This window comes from Odontesthes bonariensis, chromosome 11 (assembly GCF_027942865.1).
Source record: "Odontesthes bonariensis isolate fOdoBon6 chromosome 11, fOdoBon6.hap1, whole genome shotgun sequence".
Taxonomy (NCBI): domain Eukaryota; kingdom Metazoa; phylum Chordata; class Actinopteri; order Atheriniformes; family Atherinopsidae; genus Odontesthes; species Odontesthes bonariensis.
This window is the reverse complement of record NC_134516.1, coordinates 27050038-27073113: the sequence shown is the minus strand read 5'-3', so window position 1 is coordinate 27073113 and position 23076 is coordinate 27050038. Positions and strand designations below refer to the sequence as shown.

The window sequence follows — 23076 nt, the reverse complement described above, 5'->3', positions numbered from 1 at the left end:
ACGATTCCAGCTGAGAGGATCTGTGGTATGTGACGTCACACCTCTGTGTTGCTAGTTGAATCTTTTTTGGTTTCCTCTTGCATGTTCATTTACGATGATTCTATTTATCCATGCTCTCCCAGAGGAGTGTGTTACAATCCCACTTCTGACTCAATTTGTTGCGACTCCAAAATCACTTTCCGTGAGCAACAAAATTTGGGAAAACTTACCTCATTCTTTGGCGTCCGGAACACTAGTGAATAGGCATGGTTCCAGTTTCCGTAGTGTAGTGGTTATCACATTCGCCTCACACGCGAAAGGTCCTCAGTTCGAAACTGGGCGGAAACATTACTTGCCCCTCCTTTATTTATTTCATCCTTGTGTGAAGATGTATGACTGCACGTTAATTATAGCAACATCAACATATTCATAATTATGGATAGGAGGGGAGCCTCATCTGCTATTCTTGACATGTAAAGTCAATTTTTTAAGGTTTTAAAAATATTTTCCGATGCTGTTGTTTGAAACGGACTTTGGCAAACCCCTAGCTGCTGAGCGAAAATGGCAACCTTCCATCAAGGAATCGAACCCTGTTCCTCCGCTTGACAGGCGGATTCTAACCTTTGACCATTGAAGAAGATACAGAATGTGTTGCTTGACTGTCGTGCCAATTCTGAGAATACAAGCTGTAAGAGTATCACTGAAAAATTGACAAAAAAAATCACGTTGCTAAAATCCTTCCATTGTCGAGCATTTGCATGACTGAGAGCGTAAATTGACTGTGGAAGGGGTTCCATGGTGTAAAGGTCAGCACTCTGGACTCTGAATCCAGTGATCCGAGTTCAAATCTCGGTGGAACCTCCAGGTGTGTGCTGTCATGGTTGCGTTCTGGAAAGTAGATGAGTTGAGTAGGCTAGTCAGTTGTGAAAGGACACCAGAGTGCACGATTCCAGCTGAGAGGATCTGTGGTATGTGACGTCACACCTCTGTGTTGCTAGTTGAATCTTTTTTGGTTTCCTCTTGCATATTCATTTACGATGCTTCTATTTATCCATGCTCTCCCACAGGAGTGTGTTACAATCCCACTTCTGACTCAATTTGTTGCGACTCCAAAATCACTTTCCGTGAGCAACAAAATTTGGGAAAACTTACCTCATTCTTTGGCGTCCGGAACACTAGTGAATAGGGATGGCTTCAGTTTCCGTAGTGTAGTGGTTATCACATTCGCCTCACACGCGAAAGGTCCTCAGTTCGAAACTGGGCGGAAACATTACTTGCTCCTCCTATATTTATTTCATCCTTGTGTGAAGATGTATGACTGCACGTTAATGATAGCAACATCAACATATTCATAATTATGGATAGGAGGGGAGCTTCATCTGCTATTCTTGACATGTAAAGTAAATTTTTTCAGGTTTTAAAAAGATTTTCCGATGCTGTTGTTTGAAACGGACTTTGGCAAACCCCTAGCTGCTGAGCGAAAATGGCAACCTTCCATCAAGGAATCGAACCCTGTTCCTCCGCTTGACAGGCGGATTCTAACTTTTGACCATTGAAGAAGATTCAGAATGTGTTGCTTGACTGTCGTGCCAATTCTGAGAATACAAGCTGTAAGAGTATCACTGAAAAATTGACAAAAAAAAATCACGTTGCTAAAATCCTTCCATTGTCGAGCATTTGCATGACTGAGAGCGTAAATTGACTGTGGAAGGGGTTCCATGGTGTAAAGGTCAGCACTCTGGACTCTGAATCCAGTGATCCGAGTTCAAATCTCGGTGGAACCTTCAGGTGTGTGCTTTCATGGTTGCGTTCTGGAAAGTAGATGAGTTGAGTAGGCTAGTCAGTTGTGAAAGGACACCAGAGTGCACGATTCCAGCTGAGAGGATCTGTGGTATGTGACGTCACACCTCTGTGTTGCTAGTTGAATCTTTTTTGGTTTCCTCTTGCATGTTCATTTACGATGATTCTATTTATCCATGCTCTCCCAGAGGAGTGTGTTACAATCCCACTTCTGACTCAATTTGTTGCGACTCCAAAATCACTTTCCGTGAGCAACAAAATTTGGGAAAACTTACCTCATTCTTTGGCGTCCGGAACACTAGTGAATAGGCATGGTTCCAGTTTCCGTAGTGTAGTGGTTATCACATTCGCCTCACACTCGAAAGGTCCTCAGTTCGAAACTGGGCGGAAACATTACTTGCCCCTCCTTTATTTATTTCATCCTTGTGTGAAGATGTATGACTGCACGTTAATGATAGCAACATCAACATATTCATAATTATGGATAGGAGGGGAGCCTCATCTGCTATTCTTGACATGTAAAGTCAATTTTTTAAGGTTTTAAAAAGATTTTCCGATGCTGTTGTTTGAAACGGACTTTGGCAAACCCCTAGCTGCTGAGCGAAAATGGCAACCTTCCATCAAGGAATCGAACCCTGTTCCTCCGCTTGACAGGCGGATTCTAACCTTTGACCATTGAAGAAGATACAGAATGTGTTGCTTGACTGTCGTGCCAATTCTGAGAATACAAGCTGTAAGAGTATCACTGAAAAATTGACAAAAAAAAATCACGTTGCTAAAATCCTTCCATTGTCGAGCATTTGCATGACTGAGAGCGTAAATTGACTGTGGAAGGGGTTCCATGGTGTAAAGGTCAGCCCTCTGGACTTTGAATCCAGTGATCCGAGTTCAAATCTCGGTGGAACCTCCAGGTGTGTGCTGTCATGGTTGTGTTCTGGAAAGAAGATGAGTTGAGTAGGCTAGTCAGTTGTGAAAGGACACCAGAGTGCACGATTCCAGCTGAGAGGATCTGTGGTATGTGACGTCACACCTCTTTGTTGCTAGTTGAATCTTTTTTGGTTTCCTCTTGCATATTCATTTACGATGCTTCTATTTATCCATGCTCTCCCACAGGAGTGTGTTACAATCCCACTTCTGACTCAATTTGTTGCGACTCCAAAATCACTTTCCGTGAGCAACAAAATTTGGGAAAACTTACCTCATTCTTTGGCATCTGGAACACTAGTGAATAGGCATGGTTCCAGTTTCTGTAGTGTAGTGGTTATCACATTCGCCTAACACGCAAAAGGTCCTCAGTTCGAAACTGGGCGGAAACATTACCTGCTCCTCCATTATTTATCCCACCCTTGTGGGAAGATGTATGACTGCACGTTAATGATAGCAACATCAACATATTCATAATTATGGATAGGAGGGGAGCCTCATCTGCTATCCTTGACATGTAAAGTCAATTTTTTCAGGTTTTAAAAAGATTTTCCGATGCTGTTGTTTGAAACGGACTTTGGCAAACCCCTAGCTGCTGAGCGAAAATGGCAACCTTCCGTCAAGGAATCGAACCCTGTTCCTCCGCTTGACAGGCGGATTCTAACCTTTGACCATTGAAGAAGATACAGAATGTGTTGCTTGACTGTCGTGCCAATTCTGAGAATACAAGTTGTAAGAGTATCACTGAAAAATTGACAAAAAAAAATCACGTTGCTAAAATCCTTCCATTGTCGAGCATTTGCATGACTGAGAGCGTAAATTGACTGTGGAAGGGGTTCCATGGTGTAAAGGTCAGCACTCTGGACTCTGAATCCAGTGATCCGAGTTCAAATCTCGGTGGAACTTCCAGGTGTGTGCTGTCATGGTTGTGTTCTGGAAAGAAGATGAGTTGAGTAGGCTAGTCAGTTGTGAAAGGACACCAGAGTGCACGATTCCAGCTGAGAGGATCTATGGTATGTGATGTCACACCTCTGTGTTGCTAGTTGAATCTCTTTTGGTTTCCTCTTGCATGTTCATTTACGATGCTTCTATTTATCCATGCTCTCCCAGAGGAGTGTGTTACAATCCCACTTCTGACTCAATTTGTTGCGACTCCAAAATAACTTTCCGTGAGCAACAAAATTTGGGAAAACTTACCTCATTCTTTGGCGTCGGGAACACTAGTGAATAGGCATGGGTTCAGTTTCCATAGTGTAGTGGTTATCACATTCGCCTAACACGCGAAAGGTCCTCAGTTCGAAACTGGGCGGAAACATTACTTGCTCCTCCTATATTTATTTCATCCTTGTGTGAAGATGTATGACTGCACGTTAATGATAGCAACATCAACATATTCATAATTATGGATAGGAGGGGAGCTTCATCTGCTATTCTTGACATGTAAAGTAAATTTTTTCAGGTTTTAAAAAGATTTTCCGATGCTGTTGTTTGAAACGGACTTTGGCAAACCCCTAGCTGCTGAGCGAAAATGGCAACCTTCCATCAAGGAATCGAACCCTGTTCCTCCGCTTGACAGGCGGATTCTAAACTTTGACCTTTGAAGAAGATACAGAATGTGTTGCTTGACTGTCGTGCCAATTCTGAGAATACAAGCTGTAAGAGTATCACTGAAAAATTGACAAAAAAAAATCACGTTGCTAAAATCCTTCCATTGTCGAGCATTTGCATGACTGAGAGCGTAAATTGACTGTGGAAGGGGTTCCATGGTGTAAAGGTCAGCACTCTGGACTCTGAATCCAGTGATCCGAGTTCAAATCTCGGTGGAACCTTCAGGTGTGTGCTTTCATGGTTGCGTTCTGGAAAGTAGATGAGTTGAGTAGGCTAGTCAGTTGTGAAAGGACACCAGAGTGCACGATTCCAGCTGAGAGGATCTGTGGTATGTGACGTCACACCTCTGTGTTGCTAGTTGAATCTTTTTTGGTTTCCTCTTGCATGTTCATTTACGATGATTCTATTTATCCATGCTCTCCCAGAGGAGTGTGTTACAATCCCACTTCTGACTCAATTTGTTGCGACTCCAAAATCACTTTCCGTGAGCAACAAAATTTGGGAAAACTTACCTCATTCTTTGGCGTCCGGAACACTAGTGAATAGGCATGGTTCCAGTTTCCGTAGTGTAGTGGTTATCACATTCGCCTCACACGCGAAAGGTCCTCAGTTCGAAACTGGGCGGAAACATTACTTGCCCCTCCTTTATTTATTTCATCCTTGTGTGAAGATGTATGACTGCACGTTAATTATAGCAACATCAACATATTCATAATTATGGATAGGAGGGGAGCCTCATCTGCTATCCTTGACATGTAAAGTCAATTTTTTCAGGTTTTAAAAAGATTTTCCGATGCTGTTGTTTGAAACGGACTTTGGCAAACCCCTAGCTGCTGAGCGAAAATGGCAACCTTCCATCAAGGAATCGAACCCTGTTCCTCCGCTTGACAGGCTGATTCTAACCTTTGACCATTGAAGAAGATACAGAATGTGTTGCTTGACTGTCGTGCCAATTCTGAGAATACAAGCTGTAAGAGTATCACTGAAAAATTGACAAAAAAAAATCACGTTGCTAAAATCCTTCCATTGTCGAGCATTTGCATGACTGAGAGCGTAAATTGACTGTGGAAGGGGTTCCATGGTGTAAAGGTCAGCACTCTGGACTCTGAATCCAGTGATCCGAGTTCAAATCTCGGTGGAACCTCCAGGTGTGTGCTGTCATGGTTGTGTTCTGGAAAGAAGATGAGTTGAGTAGGCTAGTCAGTTGTGAAAGGACACCAGAGTGCACGATTCCAGCTGAGAGGATCTATGGTATGTGATGTCACACCTCTGTGTTGCTAGTTGAATCTTTTTTGGTTTCCTCTTGCATGTTCATTTACGATGATTCTATTTATCCATGCTCTCCCAGAGGAGTGTGTTACAATCCCACTTCTGACTCAATTTGTTGCATCTCCACAAACTCTTTCCGCGAGCAACAAAATTTGGGAAAACTTACCTCATTCTTTGGCTTCCGGATCACTAGTGACTAGGCATGGGTTCAGTTTCCGTAGTGTAGTGGTTATCACATTCGCCTAACACGCGAAAGGTCCTCAGTTCGAAACTGGGCGGAAACATTACTTGCTCCTCCATTATTTATTTCATCCTTGTGTGAAGATGTATGACTGCACGTTAATGATAGCAACATCAACATATTCATAATTATGGATAGGAGGGGAGCCTCATCTGCTATTCTTGACATGTAAAGTCAATTTTTTCAGGTTTTAAAAAGATTTTCCGATGCTGTTGTTTGAAACGGACTTTGGCAAACCCCTAGCTGCTGAGCGAAAATGGCAACCTTCCATCAAGGAATCGAACCCTGTTCCTCCGCTTGACAGGCGGATTCTAAACTTTGACCTTTGAAGAAGATACAGAATGTGTTGCTTGACTGTCGTGCCAATTCTGAGAATACAAGCTGTAAGAGTATCACTGAAAAATTGACAAAAAAAAATCACGTTGCTAAAATCCTTCCATTGTCGAGCATTTGCATGACTGAGAGCGTAAATTGACTGTGGAAGGGGTTCCATGGTGTAAAGGTCAGCACTCTGGACTCTGAATCCAGTGATCCGAGTTCAAATCTCGGTGGAACCTTCAGGTGTGTGCTTTCATGGTTGCGTTCTGGAAAGTAGATGAGTTGAGTAGGCTAGTCAGTTGTGAAAGGACACCAGAGTGCACGATTCCAGCTGAGAGGATCTGTGGTATGTGACGTCACACCTCTGTGTTGCTAGTTGAATCTTTTTTGGTTTCCTCTTGCATGTTCATTTACGATGATTCTATTTATCCATGCTCTCCCAGAGGAGTGTGTTACAATCCCACTTCTGACTCAATTTGTTGCGACTCCAAAATCACTTTCCGTGAGCAACAAAATTTGGGAAAACTTACCTCATTCTTTGGCGTCCGGAACACTAGTGAATAGGCATGGTTCCAGTTTCCGTAGTGTAGTGGTTATCACATTCGCCTCACACGCGAAAGGTCCTCAGTTCAAAACTGGGCGGAAACATTACTTGCCCCTCCTTTATTTATTTCATCCTTGTGTGAAGATGTATGACTGCACGTTAATTATAGCAACATCAACATATTCATAATTATGGATAGGAGGGGAGCCTCATCTGCTATTCTTGACATGTAAAGTCAATTTTTTAAGGTTTTAAAAAGATTTTCCGATGCTGTTGTTTGAAACGGACTTTGGCAAACCCCTAGCTGCTGAGCGAAAATGGCAACCTTCCATCAAGGAATCGAACCCTGTTCCTCCGCTTGACAGGCGGATTCTAACCTTTGACCATTGAAGAAGATACAGAATGTGTTGCTTGACTGTCGTGCCAATTCTGAGAATACAAGCTGTAAGAGTATCACTGAAAAATTGACAAAAAAAATCACGTTGCTAAAATCCTTCCATTGTCGAGCATTTGCATGACTGAGAGCGTAAATTGACTGTGGAAGGGGTTCCATGGTGTAAAGGTCAGCACTCTGGACTCTGAATCCAGTGATCCGAGTTCAAATCTCGGTGGAACCTCCAGGTGTGTGCTGTCATGGTTGCGTTCTGGAAAGTAGATGAGTTGAGTAGGCTAGTCAGTTGTGAAAGGACACCAGAGTGCACGATTCCAGCTGAGAGGATCTGTGGTATGTGACGTCACACCTCTGTGTTGCTAGTTGAATCTTTTTTGGTTTCCTCTTGCATATTCATTTACGATGCTTCTATTTATCCATGCTCTCCCACAGGAGTGTGTTACAATCCCACTTCTGACTCAATTTGTTGCGACTCCAAAATCACTTTCCGTGAGCAACAAAATTTGGGAAAACTTACCTCATTCTTTGGCGTCCGGAACACTAGTGAATAGGCATGGTTCCAGTTTCCGTAGTGTAGTGGTTATCACATTCGCCTCACACGCGAAAGGTCCTCAGTTCGAAACTGGGCGGAAACATTACTTGCTCCTCCTATATTTATTTCATCCTTGTGTGAAGATGTATGACTGCACGTTAATGATAGCAACATCAACATATTCATAATTATGGATAGGAGGGGAGCTTCATCTGCTATTCTTGACATGTAAAGTAAATTTTTTCAGGTTTTAAAAAGATTTTCCGATGCTGTTGTTTGAAACGGACTTTGGCAAACCCCTAGCTGCTGAGCGAAAATGGCAACCTTCCATCAAGGAATCGAACCCTGTTCCTCCGCTTGACAGGCGGATTCTAAACTTTGACCTTTGAAGAAGATACAGAATGTGTTGCTTGACTGTCGTGCCAATTCTGAGAATACAAGCTGTAAGAGTATCACTGAAAAATTGACAAAAAAAAATCACGTTGCTAAAATCCTTCCATTGTCGAGCATTTGCATGACTGAGAGCGTAAATTGACTGTGGAAGGGGTTCCATGGTGTAAAGGTCAGCACTCTGGACTCTGAATCCAGTGATCCGAGTTCAAATCTCGGTGGAACCTTCAGGTGTGTGCTTTCATGGTTGCGTTCTGGAAAGTAGATGAGTTGAGTAGGCTAGTCAGTTGTGAAAGGACACCAGAGTGCACGATTCCAGCTGAGAGGATCTGTGGTATGTGACGTCACACCTCTGTGTTGCTAGTTGAATCTTTTTTGGTTTCCTCTTGCATGTTCATTTACGATGATTCTATTTATCCATGCTCTCCCAGAGGAGTGTGTTACAATCCCACTTCTGACTCAATTTGTTGCGACTCCAAAATCACTTTCCGTGAGCAACAAAATTTGGGAAAACTTACCTCATTCTTTGGCGTCCGGAACACTAGTGAATAGGCATGGTTCCAGTTTCCGTAGTGTAGTGGTTATCACATTCGCCTCACACGCGAAAGGTCCTCAGTTCGAAACTGGGCGGAAACATTACTTGCCCCTCCTTTATTTATTTCATCCTTGTGTGAAGATGTATGACTGCACGTTAATTATAGCAACATCAACATATTCATAATTATGGATAGGAGGGGAGCCTCATCTGCTATTCTTGACATGTAAAGTCAATTTTTTAAGGTTTTAAAAATATTTTCCGATGCTGTTGTTTGAAACGGACTTTGGCAAACCCCTAGCTGCTGAGCGAAAATGGCAACCTTCCATCAAGGAATCGAACCCTGTTCCTCCGCTTGACAGGCGGATTCTAACCTTTGACCATTGAAGAAGATACAGAATGTGTTGCTTGACTGTCGTGCCAATTCTGAGAATACAAGCTGTAAGAGTATCACTGAAAAATTGACAAAAAAAATCACGTTGCTAAAATCCTTCCATTGTCGAGCATTTGCATGACTGAGAGCGTAAATTGACTGTGGAAGGGGTTCCATGGTGTAAAGGTCAGCACTCTGGACTCTGAATCCAGTGATCCGAGTTCAAATCTCGGTGGAACCTCCAGGTGTGTGCTGTCATGGTTGCGTTCTGGAAAGTAGATGAGTTGAGTAGGCTAGTCAGTTGTGAAAGGACACCAGAGTGCACGATTCCAGCTGAGAGGATCTGTGGTATGTGACGTCACACCTCTGTGTTGCTAGTTGAATCTTTTTTGGTTTCCTCTTGCATATTCATTTACGATGCTTCTATTTATCCATGCTCTCCCACAGGAGTGTGTTACAATCCCACTTCTGACTCAATTTGTTGCGACTCCAAAATCACTTTCCGTGAGCAACAAAATTTGGGAAAACTTACCTCATTCTTTGGCGTCCGGAACACTAGTGAATAGGGATGGCTTCAGTTTCCGTAGTGTAGTGGTTATCACATTCGCCTCACACGCGAAAGGTCCTCAGTTCGAAACTGGGCGGAAACATTACTTGCTCCTACTATATTTATTTCATCCTTGTGTGAAGATGTATGACTGCACGTGAATGATAGCAACATCAACATATTCATAATTATGGATAGGAGGGGAGCTTCATCTGCTATTCTTGACATGTAAAGTAAATTTTTTCAGGTTTTAAAAAGATTTTCCGATGCTGTTGTTTGAAACGGACTTTGGCAAACCCCTAGCTGCTGAGCGAAAATGGCAACCTTCCATCAAGGAATCGAACCCTGTTCCTCCGCTTGACAGGCGGATTCTAACTTTTGACCATTGAAGAAGATTCAGAATGTGTTGCTTGACTGTCGTGCCAATTCTGAGAATACAAGCTGTAAGAGTATCACTGAAAAATTGACAAAAAAAAATCACGTTGCTAAAATCCTTCCATTGTCGAGCATTTGCATGACTGAGAGCGTAAATTGACTGTGGAAGGGGTTCCATGGTGTAAAGGTCAGCACTCTGGACTCTGAATCCAGTGATCCGAGTTCAAATCTCGGTGGAACCTTCAGGTGTGTGCTTTCATGGTTGCGTTCTGGAAAGTAGATGAGTTGAGTAGGCTAGTCAGTTGTGAAAGGACACCAGAGTGCACGATTCCAGCTGAGAGGATCTGTGGTATGTGACGTCACACCTCTGTGTTGCTAGTTGAATCTTTTTTGGTTTCCTCTTGCATGTTCATTTACGATGATTCTATTTATCCATGCTCTCCCACAGGAGTGTGTTACAATCCCACTTCTGACTCAATTTGTTGCGACTCCAAAATCACTTTCCGTGAGCAACAAAATTTGGGAAAACTTACCTCATTCTTTGGCGTCCGGAACACTAGTGAATAGGCATGGTTCCAGTTTCCGTAGTGTAGTGGTTATCACATTCGCCTCACACTCGAAAGGTCCTCAGTTCGAAACTGGGCGGAAACATTACTTGCCCCTCCTTTATTTATTTCATCCTTGTGTGAAGATGTATGACTGCACGTTAATGATAGCAACATCAACATATTCATAATTATGGATAGGAGGGGAGCCTCATCTGCTATTCTTGACATGTAAAGTCAATTTTTTAAGGTTTTAAAAAGATTTTCCGATGCTGTTGTTTGAAACGGACTTTGGCAAACCCCTAGCTGCTGAGCGAAAATGGCAACCTTCCATCAAGGAATCGAACCCTGTTCCTCCGCTTGACAGGCGGATTCTAACCTTTGACCATTGAAGAAGATACAGAATGTGTTGCTTGACTGTCGTGCCAATTCTGAGAATACAAGCTGTAAGAGTATCACTGAAAAATTGACAAAAAAAAATCACGTTGCTAAAATCCTTCCATTGTCGAGCATTTGCATGACTGAGAGCGTAAATTGACTGTGGAAGGGGTTCCATGGTGTAAAGGTCAGCCCTCTGGACTTTGAATCCAGTGATCCGAGTTCAAATCTCGGTGGAACCTCCAGGTGTGTGCTGTCATGGTTGTGTTCTGGAAAGAAGATGAGTTGAGTAGGCTAGTCAGTTGTGAAAGGACACCAGAGTGCACGATTCCAGCTGAGAGGATCTGTGGTATGTGACGTCACACCTCTTTGTTGCTAGTTGAATCTTTTTTGGTTTCCTCTTGCATATTCATTTACGATGCTTCTATTTATCCATGCTCTCCCACAGGAGTGTGTTACAATCCCACTTCTGACTCAATTTGTTGCGACTCCAAAATCACTTTCCGTGAGCAACAAAATTTGGGAAAACTTACCTCATTCTTTGGCATCTGGAACACTAGTGAATAGGCATGGTTCCAGTTTCTGTAGTGTAGTGGTTATCACATTCGCCTAACACGCAAAAGGTCCTCAGTTCGAAACTGGGCGGAAACATTACCTGCTCCTCCATTATTTATCCCACCCTTGTGGGAAGATGTATGACTGCACGTTAATGATAGCAACATCAACATATTCATAATTATGGATAGGAGGGGAGCCTCATCTGCTATCCTTGACATGTAAAGTCAATTTTTTCAGGTTTTAAAAAGATTTTCCGATGCTGTTGTTTGAAACGGACTTTGGCAAACCCCTAGCTGCTGAGCGAAAATGGCAACCTTCCGTCAAGGAATCGAACCCTGTTCCTCCGCTTGACAGGCGGATTCTAACCTTTGACCATTGAAGAAGATACAGAATGTGTTGCTTGACTGTCGTGCCAATTCTGAGAATACAAGTTGTAAGAGTATCACTGAAAAATTGACAAAAAAAAATCACGTTGCTAAAATCCTTCCATTGTCGAGCATTTGCATGACTGAGAGCGTAAATTGACTGTGGAAGGGGTTCCATGGTGTAAAGGTCAGCACTCTGGACTCTGAATCCAGTGATCCGAGTTCAAATCTCGGTGGAACTTCCAGGTGTGTGCTGTCATGGTTGTGTTCTGGAAAGAAGATGAGTTGAGTAGGCTAGTCAGTTGTGAAAGGACACCAGAGTGCACGATTCCAGCTGAGAGGATCTATGGTATGTGATGTCACACCTCTGTGTTGCTAGTTGAATCTCTTTTGGTTTCCTCTTGCATGTTCATTTACGATGCTTCTATTTATCCATGCTCTCCCAGAGGAGTGTGTTACAATCCCACTTCTGACTCAATTTGTTGCGACTCCAAAATAACTTTCCGTGAGCAACAAAATTTGGGAAAACTTACCTCATTCTTTGGCGTCGGGAACACTAGTGAATAGGCATGGGTTCAGTTTCCATAGTGTAGTGGTTATCACATTCGCCTAACACGCGAAAGGTCCTCAGTTCGAAACTGGGCGGAAACATTACTTGCTCCTCCATTATTTATTTCATCCTTGTGTGAAGATGTATGACTGCACGTTAATGATAGCAACATCAACATATTCATAATTATGGATAGGAGGGGAGCCTCATCTGCTATTCTTGACATGTAAAGTCAATTTTTTAAGGTTTTAAAAAGATTTTCCGATGCTGTTGTTTGAAACGGACTTTGGCAAACCCCTAGCTGCTGAGCGAAAATGGCAACCTTCCATCAAGGAATCGAACCCTGTTCCTCCGCTTGACAGGCGGATTCTAAACTTTGACCATTGAAGAAGATACAGAATGTGTTGCTTGACTGTCGTGCCAATTCTGAGAATACAAGCTGTAAGAGTATCACTGAAAAATTGACAAAAAAAAATCACGTTGCCAAAATCCTTCCATTGTCGAGCATTTGCATGACTGAGAGCGCAAATTGACTGTGGAAGGGGTTCCATGGTGTAAAGGTCAGCACTCTGGACTTTGAATCCAGTGATCCGAGTTCAAATCTCGGTGGAACCTTCAGGTGTGTGCTGTCATGGTTGTGTTCTGGAAAGAAGATGTGTTGAGTAGGCTAGTCAGTTGTGAAAGGACACCAGAGTGCACGATTCCAGCTGAGAGGATCAGTGGTATGTGACGTCACACCTCTGTGTTGCTAGTTGAATCTTTTTTGGTTTCCTCTTGCATGTTCATTTACGATGCTTCTATTTATCCATGCTCTCCCAGAGGAGTGTGTTACAATCCCACTTCTGACTCAATTTGTTGCGACTCCAAAATCACTTTCCGTGAGCAACAAAATTTGGGAAAACTTACCTCATTCTTTGGCGTCCGGAACACTAGTGAATAGGCATGGTTCCAGTTTCCGTAGTGTAGTGGTTATCACATTCGCCTCACACGCGAAAGGTCCTCAGTTTGAAACTGGGCGGAAACATTACTTGCTCCTCCTTTATTTATTTCATCCTTGTGTGAAGATGTATGACTGCACGTTAATGATAGCAACATCAACATATTCATAATTATGGATAGGAGGGGAGCCTCATCTGCTATCCTTGACATGTAAAGTCAATTTTTTCAGGTTTTAAAAAGATTTTCCGATGCTGTTGTTTGAAACGGACTTTGGCAAACCCCTAGCTGCTGAGCGAAAATGGCAACCTTCCGTCAAGGAATCGAACCCTGTTCCTCCGCTTGACAGGCGGATTCTAACCTTTGACCATTGAAGAAGATACAGAATGTGTTGCTTGACTGTCGTGCCAATTCTGAGAATACAAGTTGTAAGAGTATCACTGAAAAATTGACAAAAAAAAATCACGTTGCTAAAATCCTTCCATTGTCGAGCATTTGCATGACTGAGAGCGTAAATTGACTGTGGAAGGGGTTCCATGGTGTAAAGGTCAGCACTCTGGACTTTGAATCCAGTGATCCGAGTTCAAATCTCAGTGGAACCTTCAGGTGTGTGCTGTCATGGTTGCGTTCTGGAAAGTAGATGAGTTGAGTAGGCTAGTCAGTTGTGAAAGGACACCAGAGTGCACGATTCCAGCTGAGAGGATCTATGGTATGTGACGTCACACCTCTGTGTTGCTAGTTGAATCTTTTTTGGTTTCCTCTTGCATATTCATTTACGATGCTTCTATTTATCCATGCTCTCCCACAGGAGTGTGTTACAATCCCACTTCTGACTCAATTTGTTGCGACTCCAAAATCACTTTCCGTGAGCAACAAAATTTGGGAAAACTTACCTCATTCTTTGGCGTCCGGAACACTAGTGAATAGGCATGGTTCCAGTTTCCGTAGTGTAGTGGTTATCACATTCGCCTCACACGCGAAAGGTCCTCAGTTCGAAACTGGGCGGAAACATTACTTGCTCCTCCTATATTTATTTCATCCTTGTGTGAAGATGTATGACTGCACGTTAATGATAGCAACATCAACATATTCATAATTATGGATAGGAGGGGAGCTTCATCTGCTATTCTTGACATGTAAAGTCAATTTTTTCTGGTTTTAAAAAGATTTTCCGATGCTGTTGTTTGAAACGGACTTTGGCAAACCCCTAGCTGCTGAGCGAAAATGGCAACCTTCCGTCAAGGAATCGAACCCTGTTCCTCCGCTTGACAGGCGGATTCTAACCTTTGACCATTGAAGAAGATACAGAATGTGTTGCTTGACTGTCGTGCCAATTCTGAGAATACAAGTTGTAAGAGTATCACTGAAAAATTGACAAAAAAAAATCACGTTGCTAAAATCCTTCCATTGTCGAGCATTTGCATGACTGAGAGCGTAAATTGACTGTGGAAGGGGTTCCATGGTGTAAAGGTCAGCACTCTGGACTCTGAATCCAGTGATCCGAGTTCAAATCTCGGTGGAACCTCCAGGTGTGTGCTGTCATGGTTGTGTTCTGGAAAGAAGATGAGTTGAGTAGGCTAGTCAGTTGTGAAAGGACACCAGAGTGCACGATTCCAGCTGAAAGGATCTATGGTATGTGATGTCACACCTCTGTGTTGCTAGTTGAATCTCTTTTGGTTTCCTCTTGCATGTTCATTTACGATGCTTCTATTTATCCATGCTCTCCCAGAGGAGTGTGTTACAATCCCACTTCTGACTCAATTTGTTGCGACTCCAAAATCACTTTCCGTGAGCAACAAAATTTGGGAAAACTTACCTCATTCTTCAGCGTCGGGAACACTAGTGAATAGGCATGGGTTCAGTTTCCATAGTGTAGCGGTTATCACGTTCGCCTAACACACGAAAGGTCCTCAGTTCGAAACTGGGCGGAAACATTACTTGCTCCTCCATTATTTATTTCATCCTTGTGTGAAGATGTATGACTGCACGTTAATGATAGCAACATCAACATATTCATAATTATGGATAGGAGGGGAGCCTCATCTGCTATTCTTGACATGTAAAGTCAATTTTTTAAGGTTTTAAAAAGATTTTCCGATGCTGTTGTTTGAAACGGACTTTGGCAAACCCCTAGCTGCTGAGCGAAAATGGCAACCTTCCATCAAGGAATCGAACCCTGTTCCTCCGCTTGACAGGCGGATTCTAAACTTTGACCATTGAAGAAGATACAGAATGTGTTGCTTGACTGTCGTGCCAATTCTGAGAATACAAGCTGTAAGAGTATCACTGAAAAATTGACAAAAAAAAATCACGTTGCCAAAATCCTTCCATTGTCGAGCATTTGCATGACTGAGAGCGCAAATTGACTGTGGAAGGGGTTCCATGGTGTAAAGGTCAGCACTCTGGACTTTGAATCCAGTGATCCGAGTTCAAATCTCGGTGGAACCTTCAGGTGTGTGCTGTCATGGTTGTGTTCTGGAAAGAAGATGTGTTGAGTAGGCTAGTCAGTTGTGAAAGGACACCAGAGTGCACGATTCCAGCTGAGAGGATCAGTGGTATGTGACGTCACACCTCTGTGTTGCTAGTTGAATCTTTTTTGGTTTCCTCTTGCATGTTCATTTACGATGCTTCTATTTATCCATGCTCTCCCAGAGGAGTGTGTTACAATCCCACTTCTGACTCAATTTGTTGCGACTCCAAAATCACTTTCCGTGAGCAACAAAATTTGGGAAAACTTACCTCATTCTTTGGCGTCCGGAACACTAGTGAATAGGCATGGTTCCAGTTTCCGTAGTGTAGTGGTTATCACATTCGCCTCACACGCGAAAGGTCCTCAGTTTGAAACTGGGCGGAAACATTACTTGCTCCTCCTTTATTTATTTCATCCTTGTGTGAAGATGTATGACTGCACGTTAATGATAGCAACATCAACATATTCATAATTATGGATAGGAGGGGAGCCTCATCTGCTATCCTTGACATGTAAAGTCAATTTTTTCTGGTTTTAAAAAGATTTTCCGATGCTGTTGTTTGAAACGGACTTTGGCAAACCCCTAGCTGCTGAGCGAAAATGGCAACCTTCCGTCAAGGAATCGAACCCTGTTCCTCCGCTTGACAGGCGGATTCTAACCTTTGACCATTGAAGAAGATACAGAATGTGTTGCTTGACTGTCGTGCCAATTCTGAGAATACAAGTTGTAAGAGTATCACTGAAAAATTGACAAAAAAAAATCACGTTGCTAAAATCCTTCCATTGTCGAGCATTTGCATGACTGAGAGCGTAAATTGACTGTGGAAGGGGTTCCATGGTGTAAAGGTCAGCACTCTGGACTCTGAATCCAGTGATCCGAGTTCAAATCTCGGTGGAACCTCCAGGTGTGTGCTGTCATGGTTGTGTTCTGGAAAGAAGATGAGTTGAGTAGGCTAGTCAGTTGTGAAAGGACACCAGAGTGCACGATTCCAGCTGAGAGGATCTATGGTATGTGATGTCACACCTCTGTGTTGCTAGTTGAATCTCTTTTGGTTTCCTCTTGCATGTTCATTTACGATGCTTCTATTTATCCATGCTCTCCCAGAGGAGTGTGTTACAATCCCACTTCTGACTCAATTTGTTGCGACTCCAAAATCACTTTCCGTGAGCAACAAAATTTGGGAAAACTTACCTCATTCTTCAGCGTCGGGAACACTAGTGAATAGGCATGGGTTCAGTTTCCATAGTGTAGCGGTTATCACGTTCGCCTAACACACGAAAGGTCCTCAGTTCGAAACTGGGCGGAAACATTACTTGCTCCTCCATTATTTATTTCATCCTTGTGTGAAGATGTATGACTGCACGTTAATGATAGCAACATCAACATATTCATAATTATGGATAGGAGGGGAGCCTCATCTGCTATTCTTGACATGTAAAGTCAATTTTTTAAGGTTTTAAAAAGATTTTCCGATGCTGTTGTTTGAAACGGACTTTGGCAAACCCCTAGCTGCTGAGCGAAAATGGCAACCTTCCATCAAGGAATCGAACCCTGTTCCTCCGCTTGACAGGCGGATTCTAACCTTTGACCATTGAAGAAGATACAGAATGTGTTGCTTGACTGTCGTGCCAATTCTGAGAATACAAGTTGTAAGAGTATCACTGAAAAATTGACAAAAAAAAATCACGTTGCTAAAATCCTTCCATTGTCGAGCATTTGCATGACTGAGAGCGTAAATTGACTGTGGAAGGGGTTCCATGGTGTAAAGGTCAGCACTCTGGACTTTGAATCCAGTGATCCGAGTTCAAATCTCGGTGGAACCTCCAGGTGTGTGCTGTCATGGTTGTGTTCTGGAAAGAAGATGAGTTGAGTAGGCTAGTCAGTTGTGAAAGGACACCAGAGTGCACGATTCCAGCTGAGAGGATCTGTGGTATGTGATGTCACACCTCTGTGTTGCTAGTTGAATCTCTTTTGGTTTCCTCTTGCATGTTCATTTACGATGCTTCTATTTATCCATGCTCTCCCAGAGGAGTGTGTTACAATCCCACTTCTGACTCAATTTGTTGCGACTCCAAAATCACTTTCCGTGAGCAACAAAATTTGGGAAAACTTACCTCATTCTTTGGCGTCGGAAACACTAGTGAATAGGCATGGGTTCAGTTTCCGTAGTGTAGTGGTTATCACATTCGCCTAACACGCGAAAGGTCCTCAGTTCGAAACTGGGCGGAAACATTACTTGCTCCTCCATTATTTATTTCATCCTTGTGTGAAGATGTATGACTGCACGTTAATGATAGCAACATCAACATATTCATAATTATGGATAGGAGGGGAGCCTCATCTGCTATTCTTGACATGTAAAGTCAATTTTTTAAGGTTTTAAAAAGATTTTCCGATGCTGTTGTTTGAAACGGACTTTGGCAAACCCCTAGCTGCTGAGCGAAAATGGCAACCTTCCATCAAGGAATCGAACCCTGTTCCTCCGCTTGACAGGCGGATTCTAAACTTTGACCATTGAAGAAGATACAGAATGTGTTGCTTGACTGTCGTGCCAATTCTGAGAATACAAGCTGTAAGAGTATCACTGAAAAATTGACAAAAAAAAATCACGTTGCCAAAATCCTTCCATTGTCGAGCATTTGCATGACTGAGAGCGCAAATTGACTGTGGAAGGGGTTCCATGGTGTAAAGGTCAGCACTCTGGACTTTGAATCCAGTGATCCGAGTTCAAATCTCGGTGGAACCTTCAGGTGTGTGCTGTCATGGTTGTGTTCTGGAAAGAAGATGTGTTGAGTAGGCTAGTCAGTTGTGAAAGGACACCAGAGTGCACGATTCCAGCTGAGAGGATCAGTGGTATGTGACGTCACACCTCTGTGTTGCTAGTTGAATCTTTTTTGGTTTCCTCTTGCATGTTCATTTACGATGCTTCTATTTATCCATGCTCTCCCAGAGGAGTGTGTTACAATCCCACTTCTGACTCAATTTGTTGCGACTCCAAAATCACTTTCCGTGAGCAACAAAATTTGGGAAAACTTACCTCATTCTTTGGCGTCCGGAACACTAGTGAATAGGCATGGTTCCAGTTTCCGTAGTGTAGTGGTTATCACATTCGCCTCACACGCGAAAGGTCCTCAGTTTGAAACTGGGCGGAAACATTACTTGCTCCTCCTTTATTTATTTCATCCTTGTGTGAAGATGTATGACTGCACGTTAATGATAGCAACATCAACATATTCATAATTATGGATAGGAGGGGAGCCTCATCTGCTATCCTTGACATGTAAAGTCAATTTTTTCTGGTTTTAAAAAGATTTTCCGATGCTGTTGTTTGAAACGGACTTTGGCAAACCCCTAGCTGCTGAGCGAAAATGGCAACCTTCCGTCAAGGAATCGAACCCTGTTCCTCCGCTTGACAGGCGGATTCTAACCTTTGACCATTGAAGAAGATACAGAATGTGTTGCTTGACTGTCGTGCCAATTCTGAGAATACAAGTTGTAAGAGTATCACTGAAAAATTGACAAAAAAAAATCACGTTGCTAAAATCCTTCCATTGTCGAGCATTTGCATGACTGAGAGCGTAAATTGACTGTGGAAGGGGTTCCATGGTGTAAAGGTCAGCACTCTGGACTTTGAATCCAGTGATCCGAGTTCAAATCTCAGTGGAACCTTCAGGTGTGTGCTGTCATGGTTGTGTTCTGGAAAGAAGATGAGTTGAGTAGGCTAGTCAGTTGTGAAAGGACACCAGAGTGCACGATTCCAGCTGAGAGGATCTGTGGTATGTGATGTCACACCTCTGTGTTGCTAGTTGAATCTCTTTTGGTTTCCTCTTGCATCTTCATTTACGATGCTTCTATTTATCCATGCTCTCCCAGAGGAGTGTGTTACAATCCCACTTCTGACTCAATTTGTTGCGACTCCAAAATCACTTTCCGTGAGCAACAAAATTTGGGAAAACTTACCTCATTCTTTGGCGTCCGGAACACTAGTGACTAGGCATGGTTCCAGTTTCCGTAGTGTAGTGGTTATCACATTCGCCTCACACGCGAAAGGTCCTCAGTTCGAAACTGGGCGGAAACATTACTTGCTCCTCCTATATTTATTTCATCCTTGTGTGAAGATGTATGACTGCACGTTAATGATAGCAACATCAACATATTCATAATTATGGATAGGAGGGGAGCTTCATCTGCTATTCTTGACATGTAAAGTAAATTTTTTCAGGTTTTAAAAAGATTTTCCGATGCTGTTGTTTGAAACGGACTTTGGCAAACCCCTAGCTGCTGAGCGAAAATGGCAACCTTCCATCAAGGAATCGAACCCTGTTCCTCCGCTTGACAGGCGGATTCTAAACTTTGACCTTTGAAGAAGATACAGAATGTGTTGCTTGACTGTCGTGCCAATTCTGAGAATACAAGCTGTAAGAGTATCACTGAAAAATTGACAAAAAAAAATCACGTTGCTAAAATCCTTCCATTGTCGAGCATTTGCATGACTGAGAGCGTAAATTGACTGTGGAAGGGGTTCCATGGTGTAAAGGTCAGCACTCTGGACTCTGAATCCAGTGATCCGAGTTCAAATCTCGGTGGAACCTCCAGGTGTGTGCTGTCATGGTTGTGTTCTGGAAAGAAGATGAGTTGAGTAGGCTAGTCAGTTGTGAAAGGACACCAGAGTGCACGATTCCAGCTGAGAGGATCTATGGTATGTGATGTCACACCTCTGTGTTGCTAGTTGAATCTCTTTTGGTTTCCTCTTGCATGTTCATTTACGATGCTTCTATTTATCCATGCTCTCCCAGAGGAGTGTGTTACAATCCCACTTCTGACTCAATTTGTTGCGACTCCAAAATCACTTTCCGTGAGCAACAAAATTTGGGAAAACTTACCTCATTCTTTGGCGTCGGGAACACTAGTGAATAGGCATGGGTTCAGTTTCCATAGTGTAGCGGTTATCACGTTCGCCTAACACACGAAAGGTCCTCAGTTCGAAACTGGGCGGAAACATTACTTGCTCCTCCATTATTTATTTCATCCTTGTGTGAAGATGTATGACTGCACGTTAATGATAGCAACATCAACATATTCATAATTATGGATAGGAGGGGAGCCTCATCTGCTATTCTTGACATGTAAAGTCAATTTTTTAAGGTTTTAAAAATATTTTCCGATGCTGTTGTTTGAAACGGACTTTGGCAAACCCCTAGCTGCTGAGCGAAAATGGCAACCTTCCATCAAGGAATCGAACCCTGTTCCTCCGCTTGACAGGCGGATTCTAACCTTTGACCATTGAAGAAGATACAGAATGTGTTGCTTGACTGTCGTGCCAATTCTGAGAATACAAGCTGTAAGAGTATCACTGAAAAATTGACAAAAAAAAATCACGTTGCCAAAATCCTTCCATTGTCGAGCATTTGCATGACTGAGAGCGCAAATTGACTGTGGAAGGGGTTCCATGGTGTAAAGGTCAGCACTCTGGACTTTGAATCCAGTGATCCGAGTTCAAATCTCGGTGGAACCTTCAGGTGTGTGCTGTCATGGTTGTGTTCTGGAAAGAAGATGAGTTGAGTAGGCTAGTCAGTTGTGAAAGGACACCAGAGTGCACGATTCCAGCTGAGAGGATCTATGGTATGTGATGTCACACCTCTGTGTTGCTAGTTGAATCTTTTTTGGTTTCCTCTTGCATGTTCATTTACGATGATTCTATTTATCCATGCTCTCCCAGAGGAGTGTGTTACAATCCCACTTCTGACTCAATTTGTTGCAACTCCACAAACTCTTTCCGCGAGCAACAAAATTTGGGAAAACTTACCTCATTCTTTGGCTTCCGGATCACTAGTGACTAGGCATGGGTTCAGTTTCAGTAGTGTAGTGGTTATCACATTCGCCTAACACGCGAAAGGTCCTCAGTTCGAAACTGGGCGGAAACATTACTTGCTCCTCCATTATTTATTTCATCCTTGTGTGAAGATGTATGACTGCACGTTAATGATAGCAACATCAACATATTCATAATTATGGATAGGAGGGGAGCCTCATCTGCTATTCTTGACATGTAAAGTCAATTTTTTAAGGTTTTAAAAAGATTTTCCGATGCTGTTGTTTGAAACGGACTTTGGCAAACCCCTAGCTGCTGAGCGAAAATGGCAACCTTCCATCAAGGAATCGAACCCTGTTCCTCCGCTTGACAGGCGGATTCTAAACTTTGACCATTGAAGAAGATACAGAATGTGTTGCTTGACTGTCGTGCCAATTCTGAGAATACAAGCTGTAAGAGTATCACTGAAAAATTGACAAAAAAAAATCACGTTGCCAAAATCCTTCCATTGTCGAGCATTTGCATGACTGAGAGCGCAAATTGACTGTGGAAGGGGTTCCATGGTGTAAAGGTCAGCACTCTGGACTTTGAATCCAGTGATCCGAGTTCAAATCTCGGTGGAACCTTCAGGTGTGTGCTGTCATGGTTGTGTTCTGGAAAGAAGATGTGTTGAGTAGGCTAGTCAGTTGTGAAAGGACACCAGAGTGCACGATTCCAGCTGAGAGGATCAGTGGTATGTGACGTCACACCTCTGTGTTGCTAGTTGAATCTTTTTTGGTTTCCTCTTGCATGTTCATTTACGATGCTTCTATTTATCCATGCTCTCCCAGAGGAGTGTGTTACAATCCCACTTCTGACTCAATTTGTTGCGACTCCAAAATCACTTTCCGTGAGCAACAAAATTTGGGAAAACTTACCTCATTCTTTGGCGTCCGGAACACTAGTGAATAGGCATGGTTCCAGTTTCCGTAGTGTAGTGGTTATCACATTCGCCTCACACGCGAAAGGTCCTCAGTTTGAAACTGGGCGGAAACATTACTTGCTCCTCCTTTATTTATTTCATCCTTGTGTGAAGATGTATGACTGCACGTTAATGATAGCAACATCAACATATTCATAATTATGGATAGGAGGGGAGCCTCATCTGCTATCCTTGACATGTAAAGTAAATTTTTTCTGGTTTTAAAAAGATTTTCCGATGCTGTTGTTTGAAACGGACTTTGGCAAACCCCTAGCTGCTGAGCGAAAATGGCAACCTTCCGTCAAGGAATCGAACCCTGTTCCTCCGCTTGACAGGCGGATTCTAACCTTTGACCATTGAAGAAGATACAGAATGTGTTGCTTGACTGTCGTGCCAATTCTGAGAATACAAGTTGTAAGAGTATCACTGAAAAATTGACAAAAAAAAATCACGTTGCTAAAATCCTTCCATTGTCGAGCATTTGCATGACTGAGAGCGTAAATTGACTGTGGAAGGGGTTCCATGGTGTAAAGGTCAGCACTCTGGACTCTGAATCCAGTGATCCGAGTTCAAATCTCGGTGGAACCTCCAGGTGTGTGCTGTCATGGTTGTGTTCTGGAAAGAAGATGAGTTGAGTAGGCTAGTCAGTTGTGAAAGGACACCAGAGTGCACGA

The 23076-nt window shown here is 42.9% G+C and overlaps 41 non-coding genes across 41 annotated transcripts; all 41 read left to right on the top strand.

The window, feature by feature from the left end:
* Positions 1-254: 254 nt before the first annotated feature.
* Positions 255-327, top strand: trnav-cac (transfer RNA valine (anticodon CAC)). The gene has a single exon. It is a non-coding gene; the product is annotated as a tRNA-Val (tRNA).
* Positions 328-768: 441 nt separating this feature from the next.
* trnaq-cug (transfer RNA glutamine (anticodon CUG)) lies at positions 769-840 on the top strand. The gene has a single exon. It is a non-coding gene; the product is annotated as a tRNA-Gln (tRNA).
* Positions 841-1176: 336 nt separating this feature from the next.
* Positions 1177-1249, top strand: trnav-cac (transfer RNA valine (anticodon CAC)). The gene has a single exon. It is a non-coding gene; the product is annotated as a tRNA-Val (tRNA).
* Positions 1250-1691: 442 nt separating this feature from the next.
* trnaq-cug (transfer RNA glutamine (anticodon CUG)) lies at positions 1692-1763 on the top strand. Its single transcript has one exon. It is a non-coding gene; the product is annotated as a tRNA-Gln (tRNA).
* A 336-nt stretch (positions 1764-2099) lies between these two features.
* Positions 2100-2172, top strand: trnav-cac (transfer RNA valine (anticodon CAC)). The gene has a single exon. It is a non-coding gene; the product is annotated as a tRNA-Val (tRNA).
* A 1773-nt stretch (positions 2173-3945) lies between these two features.
* On the top strand, positions 3946-4018 carry trnav-aac (transfer RNA valine (anticodon AAC)). Its single transcript has one exon. It is a non-coding gene; the product is annotated as a tRNA-Val (tRNA).
* Positions 4019-4460: 442 nt separating this feature from the next.
* On the top strand, positions 4461-4532 carry trnaq-cug (transfer RNA glutamine (anticodon CUG)). The gene has a single exon. It is a non-coding gene; the product is annotated as a tRNA-Gln (tRNA).
* Positions 4533-4868: 336 nt separating this feature from the next.
* Positions 4869-4941, top strand: trnav-cac (transfer RNA valine (anticodon CAC)). The gene has a single exon. It is a non-coding gene; the product is annotated as a tRNA-Val (tRNA).
* Positions 4942-5383: 442 nt separating this feature from the next.
* trnaq-cug (transfer RNA glutamine (anticodon CUG)) lies at positions 5384-5455 on the top strand. Its single transcript has one exon. It is a non-coding gene; the product is annotated as a tRNA-Gln (tRNA).
* Positions 5456-5791: 336 nt separating this feature from the next.
* On the top strand, positions 5792-5864 carry trnav-aac (transfer RNA valine (anticodon AAC)). The gene has a single exon. It is a non-coding gene; the product is annotated as a tRNA-Val (tRNA).
* Positions 5865-6306: 442 nt separating this feature from the next.
* Positions 6307-6378, top strand: trnaq-cug (transfer RNA glutamine (anticodon CUG)). The gene has a single exon. It is a non-coding gene; the product is annotated as a tRNA-Gln (tRNA).
* A 336-nt stretch (positions 6379-6714) lies between these two features.
* trnav-cac (transfer RNA valine (anticodon CAC)) lies at positions 6715-6787 on the top strand. Its single transcript has one exon. It is a non-coding gene; the product is annotated as a tRNA-Val (tRNA).
* A 441-nt stretch (positions 6788-7228) lies between these two features.
* Positions 7229-7300, top strand: trnaq-cug (transfer RNA glutamine (anticodon CUG)). The gene has a single exon. It is a non-coding gene; the product is annotated as a tRNA-Gln (tRNA).
* Positions 7301-7636: 336 nt separating this feature from the next.
* trnav-cac (transfer RNA valine (anticodon CAC)) lies at positions 7637-7709 on the top strand. The gene has a single exon. It is a non-coding gene; the product is annotated as a tRNA-Val (tRNA).
* A 442-nt stretch (positions 7710-8151) lies between these two features.
* On the top strand, positions 8152-8223 carry trnaq-cug (transfer RNA glutamine (anticodon CUG)). The gene has a single exon. It is a non-coding gene; the product is annotated as a tRNA-Gln (tRNA).
* A 336-nt stretch (positions 8224-8559) lies between these two features.
* On the top strand, positions 8560-8632 carry trnav-cac (transfer RNA valine (anticodon CAC)). Its single transcript has one exon. It is a non-coding gene; the product is annotated as a tRNA-Val (tRNA).
* A 441-nt stretch (positions 8633-9073) lies between these two features.
* On the top strand, positions 9074-9145 carry trnaq-cug (transfer RNA glutamine (anticodon CUG)). The gene has a single exon. It is a non-coding gene; the product is annotated as a tRNA-Gln (tRNA).
* A 336-nt stretch (positions 9146-9481) lies between these two features.
* On the top strand, positions 9482-9554 carry trnav-cac (transfer RNA valine (anticodon CAC)). Its single transcript has one exon. It is a non-coding gene; the product is annotated as a tRNA-Val (tRNA).
* A 442-nt stretch (positions 9555-9996) lies between these two features.
* trnaq-cug (transfer RNA glutamine (anticodon CUG)) lies at positions 9997-10068 on the top strand. The gene has a single exon. It is a non-coding gene; the product is annotated as a tRNA-Gln (tRNA).
* A 336-nt stretch (positions 10069-10404) lies between these two features.
* trnav-cac (transfer RNA valine (anticodon CAC)) lies at positions 10405-10477 on the top strand. Its single transcript has one exon. It is a non-coding gene; the product is annotated as a tRNA-Val (tRNA).
* Positions 10478-12250: 1773 nt separating this feature from the next.
* On the top strand, positions 12251-12323 carry trnav-aac (transfer RNA valine (anticodon AAC)). Its single transcript has one exon. It is a non-coding gene; the product is annotated as a tRNA-Val (tRNA).
* A 442-nt stretch (positions 12324-12765) lies between these two features.
* On the top strand, positions 12766-12837 carry trnaq-uug (transfer RNA glutamine (anticodon UUG)). Its single transcript has one exon. It is a non-coding gene; the product is annotated as a tRNA-Gln (tRNA).
* A 336-nt stretch (positions 12838-13173) lies between these two features.
* Positions 13174-13246, top strand: trnav-cac (transfer RNA valine (anticodon CAC)). Its single transcript has one exon. It is a non-coding gene; the product is annotated as a tRNA-Val (tRNA).
* Positions 13247-13688: 442 nt separating this feature from the next.
* On the top strand, positions 13689-13760 carry trnaq-uug (transfer RNA glutamine (anticodon UUG)). The gene has a single exon. It is a non-coding gene; the product is annotated as a tRNA-Gln (tRNA).
* A 336-nt stretch (positions 13761-14096) lies between these two features.
* trnav-cac (transfer RNA valine (anticodon CAC)) lies at positions 14097-14169 on the top strand. Its single transcript has one exon. It is a non-coding gene; the product is annotated as a tRNA-Val (tRNA).
* Positions 14170-14611: 442 nt separating this feature from the next.
* Positions 14612-14683, top strand: trnaq-cug (transfer RNA glutamine (anticodon CUG)). Its single transcript has one exon. It is a non-coding gene; the product is annotated as a tRNA-Gln (tRNA).
* An 851-nt stretch (positions 14684-15534) lies between these two features.
* On the top strand, positions 15535-15606 carry trnaq-uug (transfer RNA glutamine (anticodon UUG)). Its single transcript has one exon. It is a non-coding gene; the product is annotated as a tRNA-Gln (tRNA).
* Positions 15607-15942: 336 nt separating this feature from the next.
* Positions 15943-16015, top strand: trnav-cac (transfer RNA valine (anticodon CAC)). Its single transcript has one exon. It is a non-coding gene; the product is annotated as a tRNA-Val (tRNA).
* A 442-nt stretch (positions 16016-16457) lies between these two features.
* On the top strand, positions 16458-16529 carry trnaq-cug (transfer RNA glutamine (anticodon CUG)). The gene has a single exon. It is a non-coding gene; the product is annotated as a tRNA-Gln (tRNA).
* An 851-nt stretch (positions 16530-17380) lies between these two features.
* On the top strand, positions 17381-17452 carry trnaq-uug (transfer RNA glutamine (anticodon UUG)). Its single transcript has one exon. It is a non-coding gene; the product is annotated as a tRNA-Gln (tRNA).
* A 336-nt stretch (positions 17453-17788) lies between these two features.
* trnav-aac (transfer RNA valine (anticodon AAC)) lies at positions 17789-17861 on the top strand. The gene has a single exon. It is a non-coding gene; the product is annotated as a tRNA-Val (tRNA).
* A 442-nt stretch (positions 17862-18303) lies between these two features.
* Positions 18304-18375, top strand: trnaq-uug (transfer RNA glutamine (anticodon UUG)). The gene has a single exon. It is a non-coding gene; the product is annotated as a tRNA-Gln (tRNA).
* A 336-nt stretch (positions 18376-18711) lies between these two features.
* On the top strand, positions 18712-18784 carry trnav-cac (transfer RNA valine (anticodon CAC)). The gene has a single exon. It is a non-coding gene; the product is annotated as a tRNA-Val (tRNA).
* A 442-nt stretch (positions 18785-19226) lies between these two features.
* On the top strand, positions 19227-19298 carry trnaq-uug (transfer RNA glutamine (anticodon UUG)). Its single transcript has one exon. It is a non-coding gene; the product is annotated as a tRNA-Gln (tRNA).
* Positions 19299-19634: 336 nt separating this feature from the next.
* trnav-cac (transfer RNA valine (anticodon CAC)) lies at positions 19635-19707 on the top strand. The gene has a single exon. It is a non-coding gene; the product is annotated as a tRNA-Val (tRNA).
* Positions 19708-20149: 442 nt separating this feature from the next.
* trnaq-cug (transfer RNA glutamine (anticodon CUG)) lies at positions 20150-20221 on the top strand. The gene has a single exon. It is a non-coding gene; the product is annotated as a tRNA-Gln (tRNA).
* An 851-nt stretch (positions 20222-21072) lies between these two features.
* Positions 21073-21144, top strand: trnaq-uug (transfer RNA glutamine (anticodon UUG)). The gene has a single exon. It is a non-coding gene; the product is annotated as a tRNA-Gln (tRNA).
* A 336-nt stretch (positions 21145-21480) lies between these two features.
* On the top strand, positions 21481-21553 carry trnav-aac (transfer RNA valine (anticodon AAC)). The gene has a single exon. It is a non-coding gene; the product is annotated as a tRNA-Val (tRNA).
* A 442-nt stretch (positions 21554-21995) lies between these two features.
* trnaq-uug (transfer RNA glutamine (anticodon UUG)) lies at positions 21996-22067 on the top strand. Its single transcript has one exon. It is a non-coding gene; the product is annotated as a tRNA-Gln (tRNA).
* A 336-nt stretch (positions 22068-22403) lies between these two features.
* trnav-cac (transfer RNA valine (anticodon CAC)) lies at positions 22404-22476 on the top strand. The gene has a single exon. It is a non-coding gene; the product is annotated as a tRNA-Val (tRNA).
* A 442-nt stretch (positions 22477-22918) lies between these two features.
* trnaq-cug (transfer RNA glutamine (anticodon CUG)) lies at positions 22919-22990 on the top strand. Its single transcript has one exon. It is a non-coding gene; the product is annotated as a tRNA-Gln (tRNA).
* Positions 22991-23076: the final 86 nt, after the last annotated feature.